The 6,923-nt window shown below is 44.6% G+C and overlaps 1 non-coding gene across 1 annotated transcript; it reads left to right on the forward strand.

Annotated features, from left to right (window-relative positions):
- The first annotated feature begins 206 nt into the window (after positions 1-206).
- On the forward strand, positions 207-288 carry TRNAS-AGA (transfer RNA serine (anticodon AGA)). Its single transcript has one exon. It is a non-coding gene; the product is annotated as a tRNA-Ser (tRNA).
- Positions 289-6,923: the final 6,635 nt, after the last annotated feature.

Genomic DNA, 6,923 nt, shown 5'->3' on the forward strand with positions numbered 1-6,923 from the left:
GCTAGTAAGAATCACAATATGGCAATAAGTTTCGTCGTTAAAGGACTTAAAACAGAGACGCAAATACAGCGCCAACGTCTTTACAGCACACTGCGGAGTGCGCCTTAACAACCATATCACGTTTCTCTCGACCTTGGCCAAGCGCTCCCTCCGTGCGAGGCGTAGCTGCACAGGACGGCAGCGTTCGCCGCAACTAAGACGTCGGAGCAGTCGTGGCCGAGTGGTTAAGGCGATGGACTAGAAATCCATTGGGGTCTCCCCGCACAGGTTCGAATCCTGTCGACTGCGAAGGTTATTTTTGCTCTTTTTTTTGTACGCATAAACCACATGGTTTTCCCAAAATATTCACAAGCTGCAAGCACTTCCGCCGTATTTTTCTGGGCGTATGAATGGGAGAGCTGCAGCCGGTCCAATTTCTTCCGACGAGTAAAATACGGTGGGCTAGAACTGGGCCACCTATTTTTGCGGCAGCTGGTCAGTCGTCTTTTGTTCTTTAGAGACACGACTGACCCTTACTTGTGCACCGTATGCCAAATCAGGCTGAGGCGCCTGCTGCCGGAGTACGTTGTTTCAACTGAAGATTTTTCCGCCGAGAATAACGGCTTTTAAAGGAAGTCGTAGAAACTGTGCTGCTTCTTTCTGGCTGCTTTCAGGCGATCATTTGTCAACAGTAAAACGAAATAAATCGTACTGTTTGTTGTGCGACATGGCGTTCCCAGTGCCCATGTACAGGGCCTTGTAGAATGGAGGCCCAGGCGCAGATGTCTTAAAAATGGTAAAAAGATTGCATGTCCCGCCAGGAGCGAAAACCTTTTTTATGTTGCACACCAGAACATGACCGATAAAACAATTTTGAAGGGAGAGGGATTATTTATACCGTGGGGATCGCACTGTTTCATATGCAGGAAGCCAGAAACAATAGACAGTGTTTTTTTTTACATTATTGGGAAGGGGCTTATTTTATAGATGTATTGCAATGAACGGTAATAAAATATTTTCCACTAGACCAGTGTGGTATGCGGTACTTAAGCGTAGAAAGTATTGGGGTAGCATTTGGTTTATTTATGTTCATAGGCCTCAACAGTATATGGCAGTCAAGAATGGCTGGTTACCACTGTGATGAAGACGCATGGCCTGCCCGAATTTATTTTTTGGAAAGCGTGGACAGGCTTTTAGAAATTCAGAAGGCAGCCGTGGAACCTCTATAGTGGCTCTCAAGACTATATCCTTTGTTGTGCATGCGTGAATTTTAGTGTGATGAAGCTCGTGCCCTGCTACCTGATCACGACGCATCATATGTAAATACAGTATATAAATAGTGTTTGTGTGATTTTTATTTATTTTGTTTTTGTGAAATGCGATGTCTCAAAGCCAATCAGTAAAGAAGAAAAAAAAGCGAACAATAATAAACAGTAGTTAAGAATAGTGACGTCCAAGAAAAAAAAATCATTGCAGTAACAAACAATCAAGGACGGCGGGAACGATTAGTTGCGATATTCTTATTACTAAACTACTTACCTAAAACCCAATAAATCACTTCTTAATTACACAGTTGGGTAGTTAGCCATAACGTGGAGTTCAATAGCATGAGCAAGACGATGTCATATCAGCTTTTGAAACAAATAAAAACTCAATTTCAAAGCCCTGCAGATTGAAGAATTCCGACGCTTTTCCCGTTTGAAACCGAAACCGACCACAAGAGGCACGCAAAGAGCTCGGTGCGAAAGCGACGTCCCGTGATGACGTGATGCAGTAGCAACAGGGCCAGTTTCGAACTGCCTGGTCTACTGTGCCGTGTTTGCACCTTATATCACTTCATCACTATACATAATAAAGATCACGCTGTTGGCAATGACTGCCCTTCCCCTTGGCCCAAGCTGCGCAGCAAAAGAATGTATATTGTGTGGCGCAATACCGGTTATAGCTTCAAAAGAGCATTTTTGTCATTCATTGATATATTGGGAAATAAGAAGTGTATACATTCCATTAATTTTCTTTCGGTGGTGGGGCAGAGTGCGCCAAGAAGGAGGGGTGGGGCGAATCTGGAGTTTTAACTCAGAGGCTGCACAAATTAAGGCGTGCTAGGGTTGTTTGTTTTCAGTAAAACTCTGGGCGACTTAAAGCTGCGTACTTAAAAAACTAGATAAAATTTTCATGCGCCATTTATTTTATTTTTTTTTTACAAATATATTGTCTTTCGATTGTGATGCTCATGCTTTACCAGGACCGATATTCATTTTTACAGAATGACTTTGACCTAGAAAGTTCCCGATCACTCGATAGAAACTTGCGAAGTAAAGAGTGAATATGACGACATACGATTATCGGTTGGAATGAAACGGTTGTTTTGCTAGAATAAAAAATTATGCGCTTACGCCTTCCAGTTTACTATCGAAAACGACTGCATGGCGGCAGTTGTAGCATATTTTACTTTTTAGTCTAGGAAAGCTGCCTATTTATTACCACGAAAGCGCGATTTTATATCGATTGGTGAGTTCTAGAAACTGATCGTAGGTGTTCCTTCAATTTTAAGCTCACCAAACAGACGTACAGACTTTGTGGCTAATTCTAATAATATTTACGCATTTGCTCTTTAGAGCCATTCTGGAAATGATGTACAAAATTTAAAGCATTATCGCTTCAGGAGCATAGACGTTTCTAATCGTTGGTGTTCTATTTCTTTGTCTCTTGAGTCCACTGACAGAAGCATGTAACGGAGGATTAAGGGAGACACATAAATCGCGCATGCTCAGACCCACTGGCCATTTATTTGCAGGCAATCGTGTCTTGAAGAAAGGAGCGCCTACAGAAGAGTCATAAGAAATAAACGATCAGCGTGAAATTAGCTCCATGTCACATCTGTTTCATTTGTTGTCCTCATGTGTGTGATTATTCCAGTCTCAATAAGCAATTTCTCCATCATTCACTGGTCATTTCTCTTGTTAGTTAGTGGGCAACTCATTCAGCGCAAACTTATTACATAGTGATCTCATTCATACGCTCACTAAAAAGACAACTCAGGACCAGCGTCAGTTCAGATATTTTAGCAGGTTTTTTATTATTGTTAAAAGTACTTTGTTTACCTTCCAAAGTTTTCGGTTGCAGAATGACGCTGAGGGCAGCTCGAGCCGATTACTCTTCTGAATTAAAATTGATTCTATGGTTATTTCTGGCTATATTGACGTTTGCGAGACAAAAAATACAGATTTGTCGCCAATAAATTTGCCACCGTATTCATGCTGTATCACCTTTACTTAAAGTAACTTATTTACCGTCGTATTTAAATGAATATAGCGAAGCCTATCTGGCCCGAAAACCGATGTCGACGAGCGCATATAAGTACTACATCCGAAATCGACTATTGTTGGCGACATATGTGTATCATGTTTTCTTGTTGTTTTTTTTTTTACTTTCGCTTTTTAGCCACCAAAATCTCATCTTTTTCAATGAGAGTGGCCAGTTCGTGCGAAACACTGCGGCATCTTCATACAGGCCGGCTTTAATTATTTTTTACTGTCTAGCAAAAAATTGCCATCTTTGCACCAATGTTGCCGATTTCTAGCTGTGTGTCACAAAATGGTGCTCTTTTGTTGGAGCTACACAACTTCTCTATTGCGTTCCATAGCATTTAGACACAGTCCGGTTACTTGTCTTACTGGTGTAAAAAAATTGAAAGTCAAAAGTCTTCTGAGAAAGCATGAAGAAGGTATTGCAAAGGCTGAGGGTAAATGTTTGGCCATTCGTAACATGAAGGAGGCTTGCAAAAGAACGCAGTATAGGAAAGGATATAAACATAAAGCACAATTTTACGAAACCATGTTTTCAGGAAAGGAGCAAAATACGCGTACATTTGCCACAAAACGTTTGTTACTTGTAAGCATGCCGCGGTGTTTCTGAGTTTTTCGCAAAAAAAAAAAAAAATAAGCTACGCTGAAGACCAACAATATTTGAGTCCGCATCGTGGTGGGATATCACTAGTCGCGGCCATACCCTGAGTGACCACAGAGCTCACAGGCCAATCAAACCATACCATCATCCAATGAACAGCAGATGCGATTACACAGACATCCATAAATAGGGTGAAATCCTCGACGGAGGCGTATGTGATCATGAATCAGCTTTTGCGACCCCACCCTGATGTCATCGTGCGACGGGAAGGCACGCAGAAATCCCCCAATAACCGCCACAGTAACGGAGACATCCTAAAATTACACAAAACAGACCTTGTTGCGAAAGCCGGCCACAATACGGGAAGATAAGGGTTTTTTTAGTCAATCTCATTGCTAACATCTCGATCGCATTCTGCATATCATTTTCTTCCGGTGTGTTGGCCATTACATAATTTTGATTTCTATGGTCTCTAACTTCTCCAAGCTCAGGCTATATATCTGCTCTAATCCTTCTACTGATTTGTTACAGCCACGTCATTCGTTATTTGGAACACACCATTACTTCCTATTTTTTAAGCACAGAAGTTACGCAACTGAGCTTAGGTCATGCTTGAGAGGGCAGATAGAGAAAGCCACTTTACACGACTGTTTTCACAAACTCCTTCATCATCGCCGTGCGTAAAGTTCCCTTGATCATCACTGTCGCTGCTATTATCGTTATTAATCAACTGCACCGCCATTGTGATCGCTAGTACCTTCATTATCATTATCACTGGCTTCGTCGTCACTGCCATCGGAGAATTACTATCGGTTTCTAACGAGCCCGGCATGACCGAGTATTTTAAGGTGAAAATCTTTAATGACTCGTTACTCGCAGCGTGTCCGTGCACTAGCAGCGAGCGTCCGCGAGAAATGTCCCACGTAATCATAATTGGTTCACAGGAAACGAAAGGTGCAGTATATCTGCCACACTTGTTCTCTGGACGCCTGAACGTGTCGTAAGGAAAGGGAGGAAGATAGGAGTGAAAGCGGAAACAGAGAAAGGGGCGCAGTAATGGAGGGCTCGTAGGAATTTCTACCACCTGGGGATATTTAACGTGCACTCACATCGCGCAGCCCAATGACGCCTTTCCGTTTCGCCTCTATCTAAACGCAGCCGCCGGCTGACATGATCGAACCCGTACTCCGGCACAGTAGTCGGGCATCATAAGTGTCCCATGTCTTTGCGAGATTCCCTTCGGCGGATAGTCAATGTTAGACATGTTCGTCCACAGTACAGTGTACTAGAAATAATACATGTTGTTCACTGTAATCCACAATGCGGTTTATTGCAATTGGTTGTAAAAATAAAATAATGTTTCTTTTTGTAAATATATTTCGTTTTGGTTCTAAAAATATTATTTCTTCAGTTTTTATTCTTGTATTTTATTTCGAAGAATGTCAGATTTAAATTTACTAATTTGCAGTCTTTGTCTCTTGATCGCTAAATGAAAGAAAGAAGACGGAGGCACGTGCAACAGTTGAGAGCGAGGCCTACCTCCTGGAGCAAGACACCATAGCTGCCAACCATGCTGTCGACTTCCAAGAGCCGCAAACCTCAGCAACCCACGCCTTCTGGGCTGGATCGAAGGGCTTTCTTTCCTGACTCACGACGTAGGGTGAGCACGGAGACGAGGCGGTATCGTTCGGAGGCGTCCTGCATGCCAGACACAGAGAAGCCGTCTTCCCAAACATGCCCTTGCGGCGTTAGGCATGACACCTGCATTCGCAGCGAGACCGACCTTGGACGCAACGCCACACCCATGGCCTCGTCGACGCGTGCCTTTTTCCCGACGCCAATACCGTCGCGGCCAAATTTCATCGGGGCAAGTCCCACGATGCCCCCTCCTCGTTTTCCCGGGTTCGGGCCGCCGCTCAGAGCCCCTATAGGTGGCTTCAATGCCGGATCAAAGGTACACCTGATGCGGGAAGTAGAAGAGGAACACGCTGGCTCTGGTGTGCCGTGGCTGCAAAACTTTGCAATCGGTGTGTTGGTAGCGACCTCTCTTGCTGCAGTGCTTACTTTGGCCCTAACTGCTGACCGGCCGGCGCGAACTGTCGTCAGCGGCACCTCAGCGACACCGCTCCAGGACGGGAAGATGGCTGAGAGCGGCGGGAAGTTGGCAGCCCCTGTGGAGACGATGGACATAGCGGCAAAGATTCGATACAAGGGCATTAGAGGTACTTCAGTATGGATAAACATGACAAGCGCACTTCCTCTGGAGGCGACGAAAATCATGCACCGTCGCTCACATCACCGCGTCAAAAACAAAACGGTAAGAGAGTAGACGAGCGGAGTCGTAACACTGGGCTTTACAACCAATCGGTTAAATGCGTGGCAGGTTTTACCTATGTGTTTCCAAAGTATTTGTGGTCAATGCGGAGTTCGTGTCTGTCTTGAATAACATAAGAGAGGGCACCTCCATAGGCAGCCTGTGGTATATCTTTGCTCTGAGCGTACCTAGCGGAGGCGGAGAATCACATTAGCCTTCTGCAGCCTTTGAGATGGCCGCGCTTGCGGCCGGGTCTCGGAGGTCAAGTATATGAAACACCATCTGGTGTAGGCGTGGAACGCAGAGCTCGGCAGCGGAGTGCGCCTCTCTTTGGTTATGTTATTCTGTGCTGATTGGCTGGCTAAAATTCTTGAAAATCGGAAGGAATATGTCGGCGCGGAGAAGTGCTGTATGCGAGATGCCAGACACGAAACGCCGCATGACGACTAAGAATACAACATTGTTGCTTGGCCTGAGCATACTTAGCGAGAAGAACTCGCCTATATTTTCTGCACAGCGCGTAAGTAGGTAGCAGGTATTAATTGCGATTATGCCACCAGCGCCCGCTTCTGTTTACATGTAAATTGATTTACAGGCAGGGAAAGGTGCTGTAACTGTCAAAAGTCTTCCGTGGACATCTCAACTGTGTCGCAAATGACAGAGGTGGGAGTGAAAGCGCAAAGAGAAAGAGCAACCGTAGTGAAAGGCTAGGGGGCAATTT

Source organism: Amblyomma maculatum, chromosome 1, assembly GCF_055883805.1.
Source record: "Amblyomma maculatum isolate TAMU_Amacu chromosome 1, ASM5588380v1, whole genome shotgun sequence".
Classification (NCBI taxonomy): domain Eukaryota; kingdom Metazoa; phylum Arthropoda; class Arachnida; order Ixodida; family Ixodidae; genus Amblyomma; species Amblyomma maculatum.